The 23,159-nt window shown below is 41.4% G+C and overlaps 1 protein-coding gene and 1 pseudogene across 7 annotated transcripts in view; both read left to right on the plus strand.

Annotated features, from left to right (window-relative positions):
• METTL8 (methyltransferase 8, tRNA N3-cytidine) overlaps positions 1 to 23,159 on the plus strand; it is a 137,967-nt gene that overhangs the window by 30,568 nt on the left and 84,240 nt on the right. For 4 of the 7 annotated variants that reach the window (XR_012779357.1, XM_075529327.1, XM_075529331.1 and 1 more), the window contains exons 2-3: positions 17,757 to 17,809; positions 20,815 to 20,872. The exons of 1 other annotated variant lie outside the window; for it this stretch is intronic. The gene's annotated coding sequence lies outside the window, so the exon portion shown is untranslated. The remainder of the gene's footprint in view (positions 1 to 17,756; positions 17,810 to 20,814; positions 20,873 to 23,159) is intronic. 2 more of the 7 variants (XM_075529328.1, XM_075529330.1) reach the window with 1 other exon arrangement.
• Positions 9,383 to 10,643, plus strand: LOC142424559 (elongation factor 1-gamma pseudogene; annotated as a pseudogene).

Raw genomic sequence — 23,159 nt, forward strand, 5'->3', positions numbered from 1 at the left:
ATGATTAACAAGAACTATACTCTAAAAGAAGGGATTCTGGCACATCAGAGACTTAGTTACCAAATGGAACAGGAGAGCAGACATACTGTCAAACAGCAGTGCACCAACAACCTGCCATCGTAGGCAAGTGGGGTATCTATGGAGAACTAGAATTTGGCGCTGTGGTGGGGATCATTTGCTTGTTTTCCACCTCCTTCTACGTCACTTCCCCCCCTCCCATACTTTCTTTTTTTCCTTAAGGTTCTTTGCTTCACCTTTTCAGCTTTGACAGCCATCTTCCTCACCTGGTTTAACATTTGACTTTCTAAAGTAGCCTTCTACTGGATCATCATCCTGGACCCAGCCAGCCTCAGCACCATGTCTGGGATCCATTTGACAGGCTGTTTTAGATTCAACAGCATCTTGTCCTCTGTGTAAGCGGGTGATGGCCAGAAGCTTTGAAACCGTGCTAGTAGCACTTACTGCCCACACCATCCTTTTCCTCTTCTCCCCTCTAGCATGGGTCCGTTAGCCACAGATGTTCTATAAAAACCACTAACATGCAACCAAACCCTTAGCAATTCTGACTCCTAGGAGCCCGATAGCACAGAGAAGAGCTGCCCCACAGGGTTGCCAAGGATGCAGCCTTTACGAAGCAGACTGCCACATCTTCTCCTGTGGAGCAAGTGACTTGGGGGGTTTGACCACTGACCTTTTAGTTGGTAGCCAAGTGCTTTAACCATGGTGCCACCAGGGTTCCTTGAATATTACCTAGACTTCGAATTTTTAGTTGAAAATATTTGAAAAATTTTTAATGTTTTTGAATTTTAAAGGTAATTTCAGATTAGTTAGAAGGAGAAAGGAATATTTTTAAACATATGAAGAAGGAAATACAGTGAAGCCTGTGAGAGCCAGAGTTTGATGGGCACTTTTCTGGGTTCCACAAGTTGTCTGCCTCTGACAGGATACAGTCTCCCACTCTTCCCTCACTCATTTTAATGGGAAAACTCTGAGTTTCCCCCCTCTGACAAGGTCCCTTTTGCCTTACATGCATTCTGGCTTTTATAGGTTTTACTGAAGAAGTAAGTACCTCTTGTGATCCTGTCAATCAGAGATAACTAGTACATTTCTCCAAACTTTTTCTGTCCATCCACATAATTGGTGGTATATAAATTACTTTTTAAAATGTGACCATATTATGGATACTCTTTTGTACCTGATTTTTTCATTTTACCTAATAAGTGATAGATGTCTTTCCATGCCAAGAATTTGAATCCTAAGAAGATTTTAAACTGGCTATTTACTTTTCCTGTACATGGATATATAATCACTCATTTTGTTAGTCCTCTAAAGATGAGATTTCGATTGTGTGGAGTTTTCAGTATATGTTTAAGCAGTGCTGTGACAAATCCTTAATGTGTTCTCCTGATTATATTCTTAGGGTATATTCCTAGAAATAGGATTTTTTCCTCCTATATTTTTCCTTAGGAATCTTGATGTGTATTGTCACCTCCCTCAGGAGAGATCTCCCACTGCAGTGCCTCTCAGTAAGCGAGGCTGCCTGTGGCAGCTCACCGCTGCTCGTGTTTCCCCATTGCCAAACCGGCGGTTTACAATTGATGGCGTTTCCGACATCCATGCCACCTCAGATAGCTGACTGACGGCCGCGGCTCTTAGACATCTTTCTCTCAGGCCACCTTGACAAGCTTAAACATTAGAGCTGTTCGTCCACCAAAAAACTTTTGTTTCCATGGCTCGTATTTATAGATGTTTACTCTGTTAGGAGGTATATTAGGAAATGTTAGAATTATTTACTAAGTAATTAAAAATAACAATTATAAGTCTATTGTGTAATGTTTTTACAGAAAGGCCTTTTCCAAAAGAAAAAGATGATGGAGAATAGTGGTATTGGTTTATGTTTTTGAAAATCTGTTTAATGTCTCGCTTATGAGAAGATGGTTAGATTCTCCTGTCTGCTTTTGCATTAAGTGTATGGTGATTTATTGTTCTGGCTGGGGTAGGTGAAGCAAGTCTGATCTCACACAGATATATGAGGGTGTTTCAAAAAGTTTGTAGAAAAATGAAAGAAGGGTGGAAGATTTCTTTTGTAAGTGTAAAATAAAGGAACACCCATTGGATACCAAAAAAAAATTTAAAAAAAGAAAAATGAAAGAAGATAATGGAATTATTCCATGAAATATTTGAAGCCTCCTTGTATAGGCAATTAGTTAGTAAAGGGAAGAGTACTTTAATAGTCTCTGACAATAAAGTTGGATGTTTTCCTTCGATAGTAGATCAAAATCCAGTAAGTGATTGTTTCTCTCTGTTTCCAAGGTTTATTCAAAGACTCGTAGAAAATATTCCCAAGAAGTGAGTTTTAATCCTTATATTCTTCCTTTTCTTCATCCTGGTTAATTGGGAAGTAACATAATTCATTACTTTCTTTGCTGCTGGTGACCATGCACAGCCAAGCTCATAGATCCTTCTTCAGATATTTTTTTTGGGTGAGATATTTCAAGTTCCTTTTGGAAAAAGGCACCTCAGAGGTTGCAGTAATCTTGCTCTTGCTTCTTTTCAATGGTTATAGCCCCTCCTCCCTGATGACCATTCACCTTGATTCTTTCTTGAAGACACTGCTCAGACTGGGCCGCCTGCAGGACTCCATCTTCTACAGCGTGGATGCAGTCAGTCAAGGGTCAGCCTCGGACTTGCTGCTGCTGCTTTAAAAAGAATTTTTTTAATAAATAATTTTTGCTTTTTTTTTTAACCTCTTCACGACAGGCTTTTTCACAGGTGCCATGGAGGCAGCCAGCTACCAAGGGATTTTGGCAAACTGCCAAGTGCTAGTTTCTTGAAGATTAATCAATATGAAACCTAAAACCACATCATTTAACTCATTTTTTTTCTTGGCAACAATAATGACCATTGGTCTAGCTTCCCTTTGAATAGATCCTTACCCATGTATGACTTTATTATCTGGAGGATGTTGGTTTACTGTTGGTCTTCCAATGTTGATACATCTCATCACATTATTATCAAAACTATCTCATTCTCATCACAGTCGAGTTTGAGAATTTAGAAAGTTATTAACCTCACAGTGGAGGATTAAGTTTCCAGAATTCCTTTTTTTGTTGTTGTTTTTTGTTTTGCTTCAAAGCGTGAACTTTACCAGTGACGATCTCTGGCAAACTTCAGTTGTTTGTGAGAAAATGCCAACACTCTCCAGATAATACAGTCATACAGGGGTAAGGATCTCTTCAAAGGGAAGCTGTGTCCATGTAACCCGTTTTTACTGCGTCATCAAAGATATGCTTACATGAAAGTGACCTTGTCTTTCTGTGAGTGCTGAGGGCGCGACAGCCATTGGTACAGCTTGGCGCTACTGCCTTGATTGAGGCTACAGTGCCATCAGCTTTACCCACGGTCATCTGTGCATCCTCAGTGCAGTTGTCAACCGGGAAGGAAAAGGACAGATAACCTGCTGGGATATTGTGAACATAATTCTGACCTCCCTGAGAAAGTCTTGGCGGTCCCCAGGGGTTCCACACTCAGAACTCGGCTGAGGTAATCTTAAGCAACCCATTCCTTCACCAGAGATTAGTTTTAAGGGTAGGTTGTTACCGCGCCTGGCAAGTGAAATTTGAGAGTAAGTCTGTTGGGGAGCATCTGAGAAAATTTGCTAATACTTTAAAAAATTTTTTAATCATTTTATTGGAGGCTCATGCAACTCTTATCACCATCCATCCATCCATCCATCCATCCATCCATCCATCCATCCATCCATCCATCGTGTCAAGTACATTTGTGCATTTGTTGCCCTCATCATTTTCAAAAAATGTTCTTTCTACTTGAGCTGCTAATTCTTAACATGAGACATAGTCGCAAAGAGAGAGTCCTTTCCTCCTTCTGGATGTGCCAGGCCATTGTAATGCAGAGGGAACTTTTTTTCAGTTACGAGAAATAATAAATTTCTTATTTTAGTAAGGATAAAAAGTACTTTTCGTTACTTGCAGTCAAAAGCATGCCCAAAAGGACATTTCTCTTGTTATTAGTGCGATGGACACTTTTGAGCGTGTAGTGGTCATTTGCATTTCTCTTATGAAAACTGTTCATTGCCCTAGTCCATGAGGTTATTCTCCATATTATTTCTTAAGCATTCCTTATATAGGCTCACTGAGGTCTAATTCTGGATCTTTAAAAGTTTAATCTGGGATCGCTTCTCAGCCTTTTGGCTAAGATCAAGTGTAGTTAAAGTTTAATCTGGAATTTGACTTAGTGTAAGATTGGAGTTAGGAGTGTAATCCTATATATATATTTTCCCATTTTGTTAATACTTTTATCGACTAGACCAGTTTGTCATACAGATCACTTATTACTCCACGTAGTACAAATGGAATTTTTATGTGTGTTTTGACTAGTTTCTGGACTTTATATTCTGTTCCATTGTCTTGCCTGTGGTGCACAGGCAGTGGTGGGAGAAGCTGCTGGCTCCTTGCCTGTTTCAAGGCAGCAGTACCAGATTGCACAGGAGGTCATTGTCTTCCTCATTCTGGCAACAGAGGCTTGATATTGTAGTTACGCTTGCTTTATAGTGTGCTGTAATGTCTGGAAGGGCGAGTAGGTTCCCACCCTATCCCTACCCCACCACAACCAACATGACTCATTTCCCTTTCCAGCATTTTCCTTCATGGTTATTCTTCCAGATGAGCTTTAGGATTATTTGTTCAAGTTTTCCCCAAAATGCTTTTTTGGAATTTGATTGTATTTGCTTTAAATTTATAGGTTATGTTGGCAATCATTTACATTTTTATAACATTGAGTCTTCAAGTCCAGAAAACTATGTCTTCCTACTTATTTAAAATTATCTTCCATTTTTCTCTGTAGAGTGGAATAGTTTTCTTTATTAGTCTTATCAGTATGACTAAATATAATTCTAGGTACTGTGTATTGTTATTTTTTGTTAAAATTCTGAAAGGACTCCCCCAACCCCTCATATATTTTCTGTTTTTGTCACTGGTATTTTCATAAACTAAACACTTTTTTTTAAAAGCTGTCTTTCATATTTCTAGGTAATTTCCTTTAAAAAGTATTTATAAACACTGTACACTTAGGACACTATAATTACAGTATTTAGTTTGTTAACTTGATTTATAAGGTAAGGTTCTCTTAAGATTGATTAAGGAAACAGAACATTACCAGAAGCTTTATATCTAAATTAATATGCTCCTTCCACACTGGTCATGGTAGGAGTCTACACATTTACAGCAAGAAGAAGAATGGGTATATATATAAACATAAGGATATTATTCTAAAACAAAGGGTTTGCCACTATTGATTGAGGAAGGATGTTAAAAAGAATTAATCGTTCACTCAGAAAATATCAGAAAACGGAATTTCAAACGTATTTTGCTATTATTGGAGTTAACCATAATGTCCTAAAGAGACTTATTTGAAGGGACAATACTTATTTTGATGTACAAATTCTAGTTTATAGTTAATACTACTTTATAGACACACCATATGTTGTCCGGTGGTAAAGAGAGGGCTGGCAGATTTTATAGTGCTCTTTTTGTTGTTTTAAAGTAATCATCATTTAATCAGATTGTTTTTGTCTTAAATAAGATTCAAATTGCCCTGGGCAGTATGGATTGGCAGTGTTTCAGCTGGGGGAAATGGGATATGCAAGTTTTCTAAGACCATTTAAAGCAAACAAGCAAATTTCTTTTCATCTGACTTACAAATCATCTTAAAAATAACACCTTTTATAGGCTGAAGATTACTCTGATTTCTACACAGAATATGGCCTTTGGTGGTTAAGACTATAACTGATATCTTCAGCTCTTGTTAAGTAACTTGCTGTGACATTGTCCTTCATAGTGCTTTTCTAAGCCATTCTTAACTATATTTCCTTTATAGTTTCCTTGGAAAGGTCTATTCTGTGTTGCTAGGGAATGCTTGTACTCAGAATTCTGTGTCTTTGGTAGGAGCCAAGATGGTGCTCCTAATTATTAATTTCATTGTGTAATTTTTCTTTTCAATATTTAAGGGATGCCCTTTGAAGTGTTTCTGGAGTTGACCGAGTAATCATTTGACTCTACATTTGTGAAGTACTAGTTTGTCATTTTCTTCGTAAGAACTTTTTGACTTAAGAATCACTGTCATGGTTTTTCAAAGGAGCCTATGGATTTAAGCAAAGTGATGCCCTTTCCCGACATCATGAATGTTCAGGTGACTGAAACAGGATTTACTCTGTTTGGGGGTCAGGATTCTCTACTCTAACCTCCCCCATTTCATGTGAGATTAGTCTTTCACCTACTTGGGGTGCTTAAACTAAGAATTACCTTAGGGCAAGGCTTAATCCTGAGCAATTCCTGAAGTTTGTGGAATCAACAAGATTACTGCTGACAATAATAGCATCTAACATTTATAAGCACTTGCTATACAACGGGCACTGTGCTAGTTATTTACTATACCTATCATCTCCGTAGGGCCCTGCTGGTGCAGTAGCTAAAGTGATGGGCTGCTAAACAAAAGGTCAGTGGTTCGAACCCATCAGCTCCTCCGCAGGAGAAAGGTGTGGCAGTCTGCTTCTGTCAAGAGTTACAGCCTTGGAAAGGCTCTGGGGTGGTTCTGTTCTGTCTGGTTACTATGAGTCAAAACCCATTCAGTGGCAGCAAGGGTTTGGTTTCTCATTTCCATTTGGTTTTTCAACTGTTGACCATTTTGGTTAGCAACTGAGCAAGCACTGCTTGCTCCATTGCTCCACTAGGTCTTCTTAGCGCTGCCTGTATTTTTATTAGCCACATATTGTTGATGAAGTTGAGATTAGCAAGATTAAGTATCATGCCAGATATTAAGTGGTAGTAAAAGGCAAACCCTTCACCTCTACCCTAAATTGCCTTCCATAGAGAATGGAGGTGATTGATTCTGGCCTACATGAGATATTTTTACTCTAAAGGCAGAGTAAGAGTAGAATTCTCTACAACAAAATGTCTAATTCTTTATTTCTCAACCTTGAGAAACATGTGCCGTTAGGTGTTGCTGAGTTGATTTGTGACTCACAGAGACTTCATATGACAGAGTGAAGCTACCCCAGAGGGTTTTTCTAGGCTGGAATACTGATGGGAGCAGATCGCTAAGTCTTTGGTGCCCAGAGTTTGAGGTGGGTTTGAACTACCATCCCTTGGGTTAGCAGCCGAGTGCCATCAGGGTTTCTGGATGGATGTGCAGGCCCTCATTTAAAGGAAAACAATTCTCAGGCTTGTGGGTTGATCCACAAGTATTTTACTTTATTGTGTATAAGCCCAAGGCTAGGTTAAAAACTCTCCTCATACACAGACCTCTTACCTATAAAATGAAAATAAGTCCACACATTACAAAACCAACAAAATGCAAGTTAGCAGCATTATCAAGTGACTGCTGGTGTTTTACCAAAATCAAATTGCAGCTCCTTTCATCAACTGACCAACATCTCACCAATTCTTCTGACTTCAGCCCCTCTGTGCTGTTGTGTGCTGTGTCCTCTCGGTTCCCTCAGCTTTTCTCTGCTCAGCCCCTGCAGGATCTCCTTCCGGTCTGCTGGACAGTCAGAGATGCATCCTTTACACACTCCATCTGTGCTTCGTGTTGCCAACAGGACCATCCACTCAAACTCCAGAGCTGGAATCCAGTAGCAGTTCTTCATGTGCTGCTATTGATGATGACATTTTTAGATTATTACCATAATCAAGGCACAGTTTTTTAAAAATGTTTTTGACCCCGCCCCCCACTCTTCTCCCTCCCTAGGTAAAAAGCCGATTCTTCCCCTTAAGGTCCAGAGTATCTCAGGAGGTAGCAAGAAAGCCAAACTAGCCACCATTCCCGTAGAAACTTCCCCCACCCTGGTTTAGAGTAGGAGGCTTCCGTCCCCTTCCCGCCCCTTCAAGCAGCAAAGCACCAAAAGCACAGTTCTGAAAAATTGTCTAGGACCTTAGTTTGAAAAACCTTGTTTTAACAGATGTGTCTAATGGGAGATTGTTCCTGAAGAGAGAGGGCTGGGAATCTATTTCAATGGCCTCCAGAAGATTAAAATAAGGTGGTAACTAGGGAGTGCAGGTTCTAGCTCTTTGTCAGTACTGAAACATTGCTCTTTCATAGGTTTCGTGGCTAGTGGTTTAGCCACACTTATGGTCCTCTCATTCAAAGCAGTATTCCATTCTCATTGCTACAGTGTTATGATTTTTGCTAATAAGTGACAACAAATACAGTCAGAGGCTCTTTCCTTTTCCATTATAAGGATACCACTCATATTGTATTAGGGACTACCCTATACCAGTATAACCTCATGCTAACTGATAAGCATCTTTGAAGACCGTGTTCCCAAGCCAGGATTACATTCACAGGTACCAGAGATTAGACCTTCAACATTTCTTATCTTTTTCAAACACAAATCAATCCATAATCATAGAATCCTTTTCTGCCATCTAGCTCCTTGCTACGTTTCCAGCTTTGTGATCACCACCACACCTATCTGTCCTTCACATTACAGGCTTTCAATTTGATAGTAATCCCGCATGATTGTCCTGTGTCCTTTGAGAAAGTTTTACCAAGATGTCTACTTTGGAATCCCCAAAACCAGTTGCCGTAACCTTCTGAGCTGATTACCCTGATTCTGAGCTCAGCAGGTCCCTTTGGAAGCCACTATTGGACCTTTTTTTCCCATCCCTTTTTCAGAAGGCACCTGAACAAGAGTGTACAGTCAGTATATTACTGAAAGAACTTGTCTACAGCTATTCACTGATTGCAGTGATATTTAAGCATGCCTTGGAAGAATAGGAACTTCAGTATGTATGTATGTATGTATGTATGTATGTATGTATGTATGTATGTATGTATGAACAGGAACTTCAGTAGCACTACTTTCTGACTTACGATCAATATAACTTATAGCTGTTGATGTTGACCTTGATAACCTGGCCAAGAGTTCCTTGGGTTTCTTCCCTGTAGAGTTCTTCTCTCCTTTATATACTGTACTCTTTGGAAGGAAGCTATGTATAATGATATATAGCCCACTTTTAAGGAGTAGAGACTTATGTTTCCCCTATTTGAGGGCAAGAGCATCTACATAAATTGAGCAAGATTCTTCTGCACAAGAAGGTTTTAAAATTTTCCTCCATTCATTTATTTCATCTGATTCTTTATATAAGTATGGTGGGGTCATGGATATTTATTTTAATGTGTAGTATAGTTACCTCTACTACACATTTTATGAAGATTGCTTGTTTATATCTCATTCTAATCCGTTAAGGGTCTTTAAGACAGGAACCAAATGGATTTGTCTCTGGATTACCAGCGTATGACAGTAATGGATAGTATATGAGTGGGCTTTTAAAAATTCATGGAGCCTTTCCTCTGCGGAATCACCATGATGGCTGGGACCCTGCACACATATCCAGAAAATTGCTCAGTACAGTGGAGCTCAGATCCGCGTGCTCTCTACACCACCCCACTTCCACTTCAGCCAAACCAACCGCACCCCCGAATTTCTCCACAAATTCCCTGGTTGCAAGGTCCCAGCCTTTGAAGGTGGTGATGGATTCTGTGTTTGAGAGCAATGCCATTGCCTACTATGTGAGCAAAGAGGAGCCACGGGGAAGCGCCCCAGAGGCAGCAGCCCAGGTGGTGCAGTGGGTGAGCTTCGCGAGTCCCACCAGCCAGTACTTGGGTGTTCCCCACCTTGGGCATCATGCATCACAACAAGGAGGCCACTGAGAATGCCAAGGAGGAGGTGAGGCGAATCCTGGGACTGCTGGATGCTCACTTGAGAACCAGGACTTTCCTGGTGGGTGACTGAGTGACCCTGGCTGACATCACAGTCATCTACACCCTCTTGTGACTCTACAAACAGGTCCTAGAGCCTTCTTTCCGCCAGGCCTTCCTCAATACCAACCACTGGTTCCTCACCTGCATTCACCAGCCCCACTTCTGGGCTGTCTTGGGAGAAGTGAAGCTCTGTGAGAAGATGGCACAGTTTGACGCTAAAAAGTTTGCCAAGATCCAGCCTAAGAAGGACAACCCTGGAAAGAGAAGGTACCCCGGAAGAGAAGCAGAAGGCCCAGGTGGAGCAGAAAGAAGAGAAGAAGGCCGCGGCTCCTGCCCCTGAGGAGGAGATGGACAAATGCGAACAGCGCTGGCCGCTGAGCCCAAGGCCAAGGACCCCTTTGCTCACCTGCCCAAGAGTCCCTTCGCGCTGGACGAGTTAAGCGCAAATGCTCCAATGAGGACACTGTCTCAGTGGTGATGCCACATTTCTGGGGGCACTTTGACAAGCAAGGCTGGTCCCTGTGGTATGCCGGGTACTGCTTCCCCGAGGAGCTGAGCCAGACACTCATGAGCTGTAACCTCCTCACTGGAATGTACCAGCGACTGGACAAGCTGCGGAAGAATGCCTTCGCCAGCTGTATCCTCTTAGGAACCAACAGCAGCAGCTCCATTTCGGGGGTTTGGATCTTCAGAGGCCAAGAGCTGTCTTTCCGCTGAGTCCAGATTGGCAGGTGGACTACGCATGGAGGAAACTGGATCCTGACAGTGAGGAGACACAGACGCTGGTCTGAGAGTACATCTCCTGGGAGGGGGCCTTCCAGCACATGGGCAAAGCCCTCAACCAGGGCAAGATCTTCAAGTGAAAGGCCTGCCAGTGACCGAACGCCTGCATATGCCCTGTGGGGTGATGGATGGGGGAGGGTCATTAAAGGAACCTGAGCTGATAGGATCGCTGAAGACAAATGGGTGCATAAGCAAATGTGGTGAAGAAAGCTGATGGTGCCCGGCTATCAAAAGAGATAGTGTCTGGGGTCTTAAAGGCTTGAAGGTGAACAAGCGGCCATCTAGCTCAGAAGCAAATAAGCCCACATGGAAGAAGCACACCGGCCAGTGCGATCACAAGGTGCCCAAGGGACCAGGTATAAGGCATCATGCAAAAAAAAAAAAAAGATATAAGTGTGTGTATGTATGTGTATATATGTGTATATGTATATATGTATGTGTATATATGTATATATATCACTATTAAATGAAGGGGGAAGTGCAGAGTGGAGACCCAAGGCCCAAGTGTCGGCCAATGGAGATCCCCTCATAGAGGCATTTAGGAGAGGAGATGGGTTAATTAGGGTGTGAGGTAGTATCGATGAAGAACACAGCTTTCCCCCAGATCCTGGATGCTTCCTCCCCCCAACTACCATGATCCGAATTCTACCTTGCAGGGCTGGATAGGACAGAGGCTGTACACTGGTACATATGAGGGCTGGAGGTACAGGGAATCCAGGGTGGATGATACCTTCAGGACCAAGGGTGTGAGGGACGATGCTGGGAGAGTGGAGGGTGAGTGGGTTGGAAAGGGGGAACTGATTACAAGGATCCACATGTGACCTCTTCCCTGGGAGAGGGACAGCAGAGAAGGGGGGAAGGGAGACTCCGGATAGGGCAAGATATGACAAAATAACGATGTATAAATTACCAAGGGCATATGAGGGAGGGGGGAATGGGGAGGGAGGGGGGAAAAAAAAAAGAGGACCTGATGCAAGGGGCTTAAGTGGAGAGCAAATGCCTTGAGAATGATTGGGGCAGGGAATGTATGGATGTGCTTTATACAATTGATGTATGTATATGTATGGATTGTGGTAAGAGTTATTTGAGTCCCTAATAAAATGTAAAAGAAGAAAAAAAAAAGGAACCTGAGCAGTGAAAAAAAATTCATGGAAAAATGGAATTCAAAAGTAATTTTTCCATGAATATTTTGAAGCCCCCTATTATTCTAATATTTTACTAGAATCCTCTTGAATGAAAATATCAGAAGAGCTAATAAGGGCTAACATACAAAAGAATGTCTTCTTTTCATTGATTATGTTCACTGTTGCCTCAAGGATCCAGGCTCTCCTTGTGAACAAGCATCCCTTCCAAGCTCAAGGAAGAGGCAGGATGACTTGGTGCCAGTAAACTATCGTTGTCTTAAAAGAAGCAGACTTTAGTCCTTTGGCAGCCTTGTACTTGTGATGTCAGGTAGAACTGTGGTCACATGGTTTCTTCGGCTCCAAGGGCAGCTGGAAAGGTAAACTTTTAGAGAGACTAGAAGGTCAGCAGCAAAGAAGATCCTCATGGACATGGATGGGCACAGTGGCTGCAACAGTGGGCTCAGGCAATTTTGAGGATGGGGCAGGACAGTGTTTAGATCTATTGTATATAGAGTGGCTATGAGTTAGTACTGGCTTGATGGTACCTAACAACAATCATCTCTTGAATAAGAACAAAATATGAGATAGAGTTAGGTATTACAGGAGGTTACTGTTTTGTCTGAAAAAAAAAAACAACCAAACAAACATGTTGCCCTCAATATCAACTCACAGGAACCCAATAGAATAGGGTAGAACTGCCCTGTATTGTTTCCAAGGCTTTAAATATGGATGCAGACTACCACATCTTTTTCCCATGGATCGGCTAGTGGGTTTGAACTCTGACCTTTGTTACCAGCTGAGAACTCAGCCACTTTTCCAGCAGTGCTCCCTTTCTATCTAAAAAGAGACTAGGAAATCAGTGCTCTTGTTTCCTATTATATAAAGCTCTGAAGTTAGACAGTAGGCCAGTCCAGGAGGGGTGACCCTAATGGAAGCAGAATCTGACTGTTCTTGATGAAAAGATCAAGTTCATTTCATAAGAATCTAATACATGAAGAAAAAAAAAGAATCTAATACATGCTGGCTAACCTGTCCATATCCTGTAGAATTCTATATTGCTCCCTTCCAGCTCTTCTCCAGTGGAAATTACACCACTTCCTCGAATTTTCCTTTTCCTTTTCTGAACTTTTACTCATTGCCTCCTGTGGTACGGCAATCAAATTTTACCTGCAGGTCCATGTTTGCCTTGTTTTTTTGCAAGTTATAAGCAATTGTAGTTCTTTATAACCGAGTGTATGCAGTGCAACAGCCCCTGCCTGCCTAAGTTCCATGTTGCTATTATTTTTTAAATTATGGGATTAGGATATTTTGATTTATGGAGGTTGTACTTACATTTTTACATATACGAATGATATCTAACTATGACTTAATTTTTTTTGCAATATTCCTTTCTCTGACTAAGTAGCCATATTGACATATTAGTCCAAACACAGGCGGGTAGATCCCTCACATGGGTATACAAATCTCCTGCCATTTCATGTACCTAGAGACATCTTCAGTGAGTAGGGAAGCAGAAGGTTCATTTAAAGCCAGAACTAGAAGCATCTCATCTATGTGAGTCTTCTACTACGAGCCCTGGTAACATAGTAGATGATAAATTGAGCTGCTAACCACAAAGTCAACAGTTTGAAACCATCAGCTGCTCATCTGAAGAACGATGAAGCTTTCTGCTCCAGCAGAGATTTACAGCCTCAAATCTGCAGGGTTTCCTCTAGGATCTCCTCTGCCTTCTAGGGTTGTCATGACTCAATCGATGGCAGTGAGTTTGACTTTTGAGTTTTTCTACTAGAAAGTAGACTTTGTAAGGACTGATAAGCCATAAAGTTAATTTTATCAGCCCAGCAGATACAATTAACCAGTTGCCTCAGATTCAATTCACCTCCTGTGCATCAGAGCAGAGCTAAGCGCTGTAGGGTTTTCAATGGCTGGTTTTTCCAAAGGACATGCCAACCTTTCTTCTGTGGGGCTTTCTGTGGACTTGTATTAGTCTAGGTTGACTAAAGAAACAAATCCAGAGGCACTCAAATATGTGTATAAGAAAGCTTTCTATCTCCAAACCTGCATTCATTGGTTATTGAAGTTTTTATAAGCTGGCATCGAAACTGAAACAAAATTGTACCAATTTTTTAAAAAACGTTTACAGTATAATACATGTCTCTCTGAAGCAAACCAAAGATAAATTTTCTCGTGGTTTTTGCTGCCTACCTCTGCAGCACTTGAGGAGGATCTTTTTATACATTTGTACTTGTAATTGATGAAAAAATAAACCGATTGCAAGTCCCTGTTTTGTTTTGAATCTTAAACCATGTACCAAGTCTTTGGTCCAAATGATGCAGGATAAGTTAAATTTAAATTGCAATACATTAACCATTATGAATGTGTTTCTATAAGTATAATTATGTTGAAATAAGGTTTGTTTTTTTAGAATAATTTTCGTGGGGGGCTCGTACAACCCTTATCACAATCCATCCATCATGTCAAGCACATTTGTACATGTGTTGCCATCATTATTTGCAAAACATTTACTTTCTGCTTGAGCCCTTGGTATCAACTCCTCATTTTTCCCTCCCTCCCCACTCTCTCCTCCCTCATGAACCCTTGATAATTGATAAATTATTATTATTTTTCATGTCTTACACTGTCTGACATCCCCCTTCACCCACTTTTCTGTTGTCTGTCCCCCAGGGAGGGGATTATATGTAGATCTTTGTGATTGGTTCCCTCTTTCTACCCCACCTTCCCTCCACCCTCCTGGTATTGCCACTCTCACCACTGGTCCTGAGGGGTTTATCTGTCCTGGATTCTCTGTTCCAGTTTCTATCTGTACCAGTGTACATGTTCTGGTCTAGCTTTATTTGTAAGGTAGAATTGTGATCATGATAGTGGGTGGAAGGGAGGAAGCCTTAAAGAACTAGAAGAAAGTTGTATGTTTCATCATTGCTACACTGCCCTGACTGGCTTGTCTCCTCCCCATGAGCTTCTGTAAGGGGATGTCCAGTTGTCTCTGGATGGGCTTTGGGTTCACACTTCGCCCTCCCCCTCATTCATAGTGATATGGTTTTTTTGTTCTTTGATGCCTGATACCTGATCCCCATGGACACCTCATCACACAGGCTGGTGCACTTCTTCCATGTGGACTTTGTGGCTTCTCAGCTAGATGGCTGCTTGTTTATATTCAAGCCTTTAAGATCCTAGACACTGTATCTTTTGATAGCTGGGTACCATCAGTTTTCTTCAGCACATTTACTTACGCACCTGAAATAAGGTTTAAAATTTTTTAAAAAGATTTATAAATAAAGAGTAATTGTATATTAAGAAAACATCCCAGCCCAGTCCAGATCAAGCCCATAAGTCTGATAATAGCCCATATGTCTGATAACAATCTATAAAGTCCTCTTCAGACTCATGAAACACATGCAATGACACCGAATGCTAGAAGATCACAGGCCAGTGGGTGGGAAATCATGTGGATCCAGTAGCGTCATAGACATCTCAGCACTGGCAGGGGTCTCCACTGGGCTTCTCCAGCTCAGGGCACTAGAGTAGTTTCATGTGTCTTGTCAGCTGCAGTGTCTCCCAGGGAGTTAGTCTGCATCCTGCCTCCAGAGAGCTGTTTATCTGCTTAGTGCCTCCAAATGAGGTCATCAAGCTATGACCTGATTGACAGGCTGAACTCCACCCCTTCATACTTAATCCTCTCAAATTGACAACAGATTATATCACAAACACAGGACTCAAAACTCCAACCTTTCCCTTAGCAGCTGAGTGCATTAACTGCACCACCCAAGACTTGCCAAATCTGGGTAATTGGATTATCTCCTTCAAACGTTTCTTTAACACGAAGCAATGTGAAGGACCAGGTGGATGGGTTATAGCAGATTTCATTCTGGGCCGGAACAATGTTTTGGAGACAGTAATTAGAGTGATATACCACCCAGATATTTTTGATTGAGGTGGCTTTGAGATGATCTTAGATGAAACCCCTTGAAAAGGAATGATTTCTAAGTTCCCGAAGCCCCTTTTCGTCGAGTGAGTGCTTTGTGGAGCCACCTCGGAGGGCCCTGGAACGCTAACACTAAGCATGAGATTCCCATTTTGAAGCTGCCGAGTGACTGACGTCATAGTGATCAAAGTGCTCTGCAAATACTTAGTATAATTATTGTTGTTGTACTGTGCTCGCTAATAACCTTATTTATACCCTGAAATTATAATCATCCAAAGAAAGATTAAAACAAGATGTGAGCTGCCTGAGCCGTTTGCCTTGCAGATGGTCACCCTCGGAGTTCTCTGAAATTGCCAGGGTTAATTGAAGCTTCAGTTTTCATTGCAGTGTACTTGGTGCTTAAGTGTTTCTTACCTGTCGGCTCACACTATCCAAAACAGTAACAACAATAGCACTTTAATTTGCTCTCATTAATGCTAGCCTCCCAGGTAATGTTTAGTGCAGCTCTATCTAGATGATGTTTGCTTCTCTGAGTGGAACCTTTGTACCAGCTTCCCAGCTGAGAAGAAAAGCTAAACAGTTACAAAGGCAAAAAAGCATGAATGTTTCATCGATTAATTTATTTAGAGGATGCTCAGAACCCAAGGAAACATTGAGGGGAGTTAACTTTTAAACGGTTGGTAAGCAGTTAGTGTATGATTTACAGCAGGCTCTTTCCCTGGGGTTTTAGTGAGCTGAGACAACTGGGAATCATTCTTGAGGAGCCTTACAAATAGTTTTTGCTTAGAGCCAGCTAAGTTCTCCAAGGATAATCATTATAGATTCACACAAACAGCAGCACTGTTTGCTCTAGTTCTTTGATGTTCCTCTAGTAGTGTTGAGATGTGAGAAAGCAATCAGGATCATGATTAAACAGCAAAGGAAATTCCCCAGTACTCCTGGGTGACTGTAAAAGTAGGAGACCAATAAGAAGAGCTAGGTGTTAAAATGTTACAGTATTCAGGTGATGCAAGAGCCTTATGCTTGTACCTTGAGATTTGAGTATTGGAAAGAAAATGATTGTGCGCTCCTAAACTTGGGGACTGGTGCCTCCCAAAGGCATTGCTCATGATTTGATTAAATCCCAAGAGAAGAGACAGTTGAGACAGAGCTAAAGGAGAGAAGGAATTCTGGGCCTTCTCAAATTAAAAAAAAAAAAAGTTCTAACAAGTTAGCAAGACTAGAAAATCAGTACTGTGGCCCTTCTTGTAGAGGTAGTATTCAAAAATAGAATTTAAAGGGGTGGATTGTATACTATACAAATTCTCTATACCTTAACAAAGCTGTTAAAGGTGGGTGAAGGAGTGGGAAAACCCAAACCCATGAGCATGTTAGACTACTTGGGTTCAAATTGTAGACTACAAGCCCTCAGTTATTAGTTGGGTTTTCCCTCTGTGATATGGTTATTAAAGTAGTACTCCTTCATGGAGAATTCAATGTAAAGCAAAATAATGCTTATTACTGTCATTTTTGGGTGTGCTGTCAAGTCAATTCCAACTCAAGACAGTTTTTTTTAAACGTTTTATTAGGGGCTCATTCAACTCTTACCACAATCCATACTTATATCAATTGTGTAAAGCACATCTGTACATTCATTGGCCTCATCATTTTCAAAGCATTTCCTCTCCACTTAAGCCCTTGGCATCTGGTCCTATTTTTTCCCCCTCCTTCCCTGCTCACCTCTCCCTCATGAGCCCTTGATAATTTATAAATTATTATTTTGTCATATCTTGCCCTGTCAGGCATCTCCCTTCACCCCCTTTTCTGTTGTCCGTACCCCAGGGAGAAGGTTACATGCAGATCCTTGTAATTGGTTCCCTCTTTCCAACCCATTCTCCCTCTACCCTCCCAGTATCACCACTCACACCCTTGGTCCTGTAGGTATCATCTGCCCTGGGTTCCCTGTGCCTCTAGCTCCTATTTGCACCAGTGTACATCCTCTGCTCTATCCATACTTGCAAGGTAGAATTCGGATCATGATATTGGTGGGGGGGGGGTAGGGGGAAGGAAGCATTTAGAAACTAGAGGAAAGCTGTATTCTTCATTGGTGCTACATCGCACCCTGACTGACTCATCTCCTCTCCTAGACCCCTCTGCAAAGTGATCTCCAGTGGCCAACACTTCCCCCTCATTCACTATGGTAAGATTTTTTTTTTCTGATGATACCTGATCCCTTCGACACCTTGTGATCGCACAGGCTGGTGTGCTTCTTCCATGTGGGCTTTGTTGCTTCTGAGCTAGATGGCCGCTTGTTTATCTTCAAGCCTTTAAGACCCCAGACGCTGTATCTTTTGATACCCAGGCACCATCTGCTTTCTTCACCTCATTTGCTTATTCACCCGCTTTGGCTTCAGCGATTGTGTCGGGAGGGTGAGCATCATAGAATGCCAATTTAATAGAAGAAAGTTCTTGCATTGAGGGAGTACTTGAGTGGAGGCCCAAGGTCCTTCCACCACCTTAATACTAAACCTATAAATATATGCACATACATCTATTTCCCCATCCTCATACATATATTTGCATATATACATGTCTTTGTCTAGACTTCTATAAATGCCCTTTGCCTCCTAGATCTTTCCTCTGTTTCCCTTAACTTTCCTCCTGTCCCACTATCATGCTCAGTCCCCACCTGGGTTTCAGCAATACCTCTTCATTACATTACCCTTGATCATTTCCTACCACGCCTCCCACACCCACCTCACCACCAATTTAGATTACTTGTTCCCTTGTCCCTGGGTTTGTTAACACCACTTCCTTACCCCCCATCTCCCCCTATCCCATTTTCCCTCCGGAACTGTTGGTCCCATTGTTTTACCTCCAGATTGTTCATCCAGCCTATCTTATTTAGACAGACCTGTGGAGATAATAACATGCACAAAAGCAAGACAGAGCAAAACCAAGCAACAATATACAACAAAACAACAACAAACCACTGACAAAGAACAAAACACAACAAAAAAGAAAAGCTTGTAGTTAGTTCAAGGATCATTTGTTGGCCCTTAGTAGTGTTTTCCAGTCCAGTCTGTTGGGACACCACGCCCTGGCCCCAAAGTCCACTTTCAGCATTCCCTGGGACCTTGCTGCTCCATTCCCTTGCTGTTCCGCTGCACTCCCCCAGTGCTTTGCCTCGGTGTGGTGGGATCAGGTTGGGCACAATTCCCACACTATGTCTCCGGTGCTGTCCCCTACAGTGCCATGGGTCAGTGAGGGACATCATGTCAAGACAGTTCTATAGGACAGAGTAGAACTGTTTTACAGGGCTTGGTAGGCTGTAATCTTTATGGGAACAGATCACCAGGTTTTTCATATAGTGATGGCAGCGTCATTCATATGTTTCTCCTGCAGAGCCACTGGTGAGTTTGAACTGCTGACCTTCAGTGAGCAGCTGAGTTCCTCTTAGTCAATATGCTACCAGAGCTCCTGAATAATACATGTAAAGAACTTAGGACATTGTACTAAACTTTGTTTTTCAAATTGAGATTTACATAAAAGAGAAACTGGAATGGCTCCTTTATTACCCCACTCCTCAGTTTTTGCAGAACATAGTGTTTCATTTACTGTAAATCCTTTTTATAATACATAAAACTATATGCTCTACAAAGTTAAAAATTGCAATTCTTTAAGTAGCACTTTTACCCCCAAGTTTTCAGCCTCAAATATCCTTTCCTATATGTGTGACTTTTTCCAGTAAAGTACGTTAACGTTTGTTGGATAGTAAGACAGATGCGTGACTCATTGTGGGAAGGGCTCCATTTTAATGGAAAGCAAAGCGTCAAGCCAGAATTGCCAGGTGGGCCAGAGAGCTCTCCCTCAGAAGTCTTCTTTTTTTTGCTGTGAATCACAAGGTAGTGGCAGGAGGCCCAGAAAATGGGTATAAAACTCTACTCTCCTCAGGCTGATAATTATGCTGAGAACCCAAGTAATTATGTACATATTTATGAGGGAGTACCTTCCAAACAACCAGAATTGTGCCGGGTAGAGTGGAGTCTTCATAGTATGCATTTTTCCCACTAGGCAAGCATCGAGCAGCTTGCTTTGAGTCAGTGCACTCAGTGGTATCCCCTGCTAAGGTTCTCACTGGACACAGTGAATGTTTTTCTTAAAAGCAGTTTCACTCGATTCTCGTTTTTTGTGATCACCTATTTCAGAGAAAAGAGAGCTGCTGTGAAGTTTTGTTTCCTGCTTGGGAAAAATGCCCCAGAAACTGTTGTGATATTTAACACAGCTTACGAGGACAGTACTATGGGAAAAACTCAAGTATACGAGTGGTTTTCTTGTTTCAAAAAAGGTGAAATGTCAGTTGATGACAAATCTCATTCTGGACGTCCGTCAACTTCGCGAATAAATGAAAATGTTGATTCATAGTGCATTTAGAGTTCCACTAGGTCAGACTGTTAATCAAGCTTTCTATTTAGAGGTTCTGAAAAGATTGCATAACATGCGACAAAAAAGGCCTGATTTGTGGCAGACAGGGGACTGGTTTTACCACCATGACCATGTACCTGCTCACGCAGCCATCTCCGTGTGGCAGATTTTGGCAGAAAACAGCATAACTCTTGCCCCACATACCTTATTCACCTGACCTTGCCCTGCGTGACTTCTTTTTGTTTCTGCAAATGAGGAGAGACATGAAAAGGCTGGAATTTGACCGATGCGAAAGAGGCAAAGAAAAAAGCAAGGGAAGTGCTGTCAGCCATCCAAACAGATGAGTTTGAAACATGTTTCCAAGAATGAATCACAGAGTTGACAAATGTATTAAGGGTAATGGAGGATAATTTGAAGAGGATAAGGTTGTTTTGTAAAAAAAACAAAAACATAGCTTTGAAAAGAAAAATTCCGTTATTTGGGGGTACTCCCACGTATATTTTTGCATTCTAAAATAGGTGTGTACCTGCCATCACTTGCAGCTTTCAGGAAATTTGTCAACTGTTAGTGACCTACCTCTGTGTACTTGGTAACATAGTAAATGCTATTGATAATGAGACTATCAGTCTGGGACTTGTATGAGCTTTAGTTGCTTGCTGGGTCTATTCCTTGATGATTGCTTTAGTCACTCGACTATTCGTGCATTAGTCTTGCCATTGCGATCTCAGAGGGCTATTCTCTTAAAGCTGTACTCATTTGATTTCATTTTGACCTTGACAGGACCCAAGAAGAAGAACTATCACCATATGATGATGAGCTGAAAGTGGGAATTTAGAAAGTAGGTAAACAGCATGCCATTTGACTCTGTGGACTAGAATTTGATATGGCAGAACTCTTGAGCTAAATTAAGTCACAGGTTGGGACCACAAACCCTGTCAGGTGCTTACAACAGTAAAAACTCTTCTCATACTCTATGGAGATTCCTATTGCCTTCCACAAGTTTCTCTGCTCTGAACTGGAGTCCAAAGTAAATATCAGCCTGAGTAATGGCAACACACCTAGAAATTTCCGAGCCTGGAAAGTGTCTGCTTAGGTTGACCTTTTTTAGATATCCTCAGTTTTATTCCTGGCCAATACCTGGTGGCATGAAACTGTAACAGGAAGCAGTAAGTTTATGAGGAAACTTTAAGGTATAAATGCAGCCAATACTTCATTTCATGCATATGTACTGTTTATTCAGGTTCTACTGGCCTTATGAAATGAGTTGGGAAGTGTTTTCTGAAAGAACCTGTATGAAATTTTTACTGTTATTGCTTTCTAAATGTTTGATATTCACTAATGAAGTCAGTGGGCCTGGAGTTTGTTTTTATAAGGAGGTTTTTAAGATGTTTATTTTCTTTGCTTCTATTTGTAGATTTAATTTATTTAATAAATTGGGGATATTTACATTTCTTGTGTTGATTTGGAAAGTTGAGTTTTGAATGAAATTGTTCTATTCATCAAAGTTGAATTTATGGAACTAAATTGTCCCATTAGCTTTTCACTCTCTGTTAGGTCTGTAGTAATGTTCTGCTTTGCATGGCTATTGGAAACTTGTGTTTTCTGAAATTTAAATGTTTAACATCAGCCTTGATAGAGGTTTATATTTTTTTTACTAATCTTTTCAAATAACTGTTGTTTGGCATTATTTTTCCCTGTTAATTTTCTATTTTATTGATTTTTGCTTCTATTTTTATTTTACTACTTCTGTTTGCTTTGGGTGTAACTTACCCATTTTCTTCTTTTTTATTTTATTTTTTAGCTTTTTAAGATAGAAATTGAGATCATTGGTTTGTAATCTCCCTTTTTCTATAGACATTTAAAAAACTCATTTTATTGGGGTCTCGTACAACTCTTATCACCATCCATCCATCCATTCATTGTATCAAGTACATGTGTACTTTTGTTGCCCTCATCATTCTTAAAACATTTGCTTTCTACTTGAGCCCTTGGTATCAACTCCTCATTTTCCCCTCCTTCCCTGTTCTCCCCTCCCTCACGAACCCTTCATAATTTATAAATTACTATTTTGTCATGTTTTACACTGTCCAATGTCTGCCTTTACCCACTTTTCTGTTGTCCGTCCCCCAGGGAGAGGGTTATATGTAGATCCTTGTAATCCGTTCCCTACCTTCTCCTTACCCTCCAGGTTATGCTTCTCTCATTAATGGTCCTGAGGAGTTATTCTGTCCCAGATTCCCTGTCAATACAGACATCTCTTTTTTCTTCTCAATACACACATCTTAAGGCTGTAAATTTCCCTCTAAATACTGCTATAGGTACATTCTACAAATTTGGAGATTTTGAGCTTTCATTGACATTTAACTCAACATATTTTAGAATTTTCTTTAAGATTTAGCCTATGATCCATAGAGTATTTAAAAGTGTGTTGCGAGAGGACAACATGGCTGGCCCCACTATGAGACATGATGCCCCTCACTGACCTATGGCGCTACAGGGGACAGCACCGGAGACACAGTGTGGGAATTGCACCTGACCTGATCCCACCACACCGAGGCAAAGTGCTGGGGGAGTGCAGTGGAACAGCAGGGGAATGGGGCAGCGGGGTCCCCAGGGAGTGCTGGGGATGGACTTTGGGGCCAGGGCATGGTGCCCCAACAGACTGGACTGGAAAACATTCCTAAGGGCCAACGAATGATCCTTGAACTGACTCTAAGCTTTTCTTTCTTGATGTGTTTTGTTTTGTTCTTTGTCAGTGGTTTGTTGTTGTTGTTTTGTTGTATATTGTTGCTTGGTTTTTTCTGTCTTGCTTTTGTGCATGTTATTATCTCCACAGGTCTGTCTAAATAAGATAGGCTGGATGAACAATCTGGAGGTAAAACAATGGGACCAACAGTTCCGGGGGGAAAATGGGATAGGTGGAGATGGGGGATAAGGGAGTGGTGTTAACAAACCCAGGGACACGGGAACAACATGGGATCCAAATTGGTGGTGAGGGGGAAGTGGCAGGCCTGGTAGGGAATGATGAAGGGTAAGGTAACATAACGAAGAGGTATAGCTGTAACCCAGGTGGGGACGGAGCATGATAGTGGGACAGGAGCAAGGTCAAGGGAAATAGAGGAAAG

Source organism: Tenrec ecaudatus, chromosome 13 (assembly GCF_050624435.1).
Source record: "Tenrec ecaudatus isolate mTenEca1 chromosome 13, mTenEca1.hap1, whole genome shotgun sequence".
NCBI classification, from domain to species: Eukaryota; Metazoa; Chordata; class Mammalia; order Afrosoricida; family Tenrecidae; genus Tenrec; species Tenrec ecaudatus.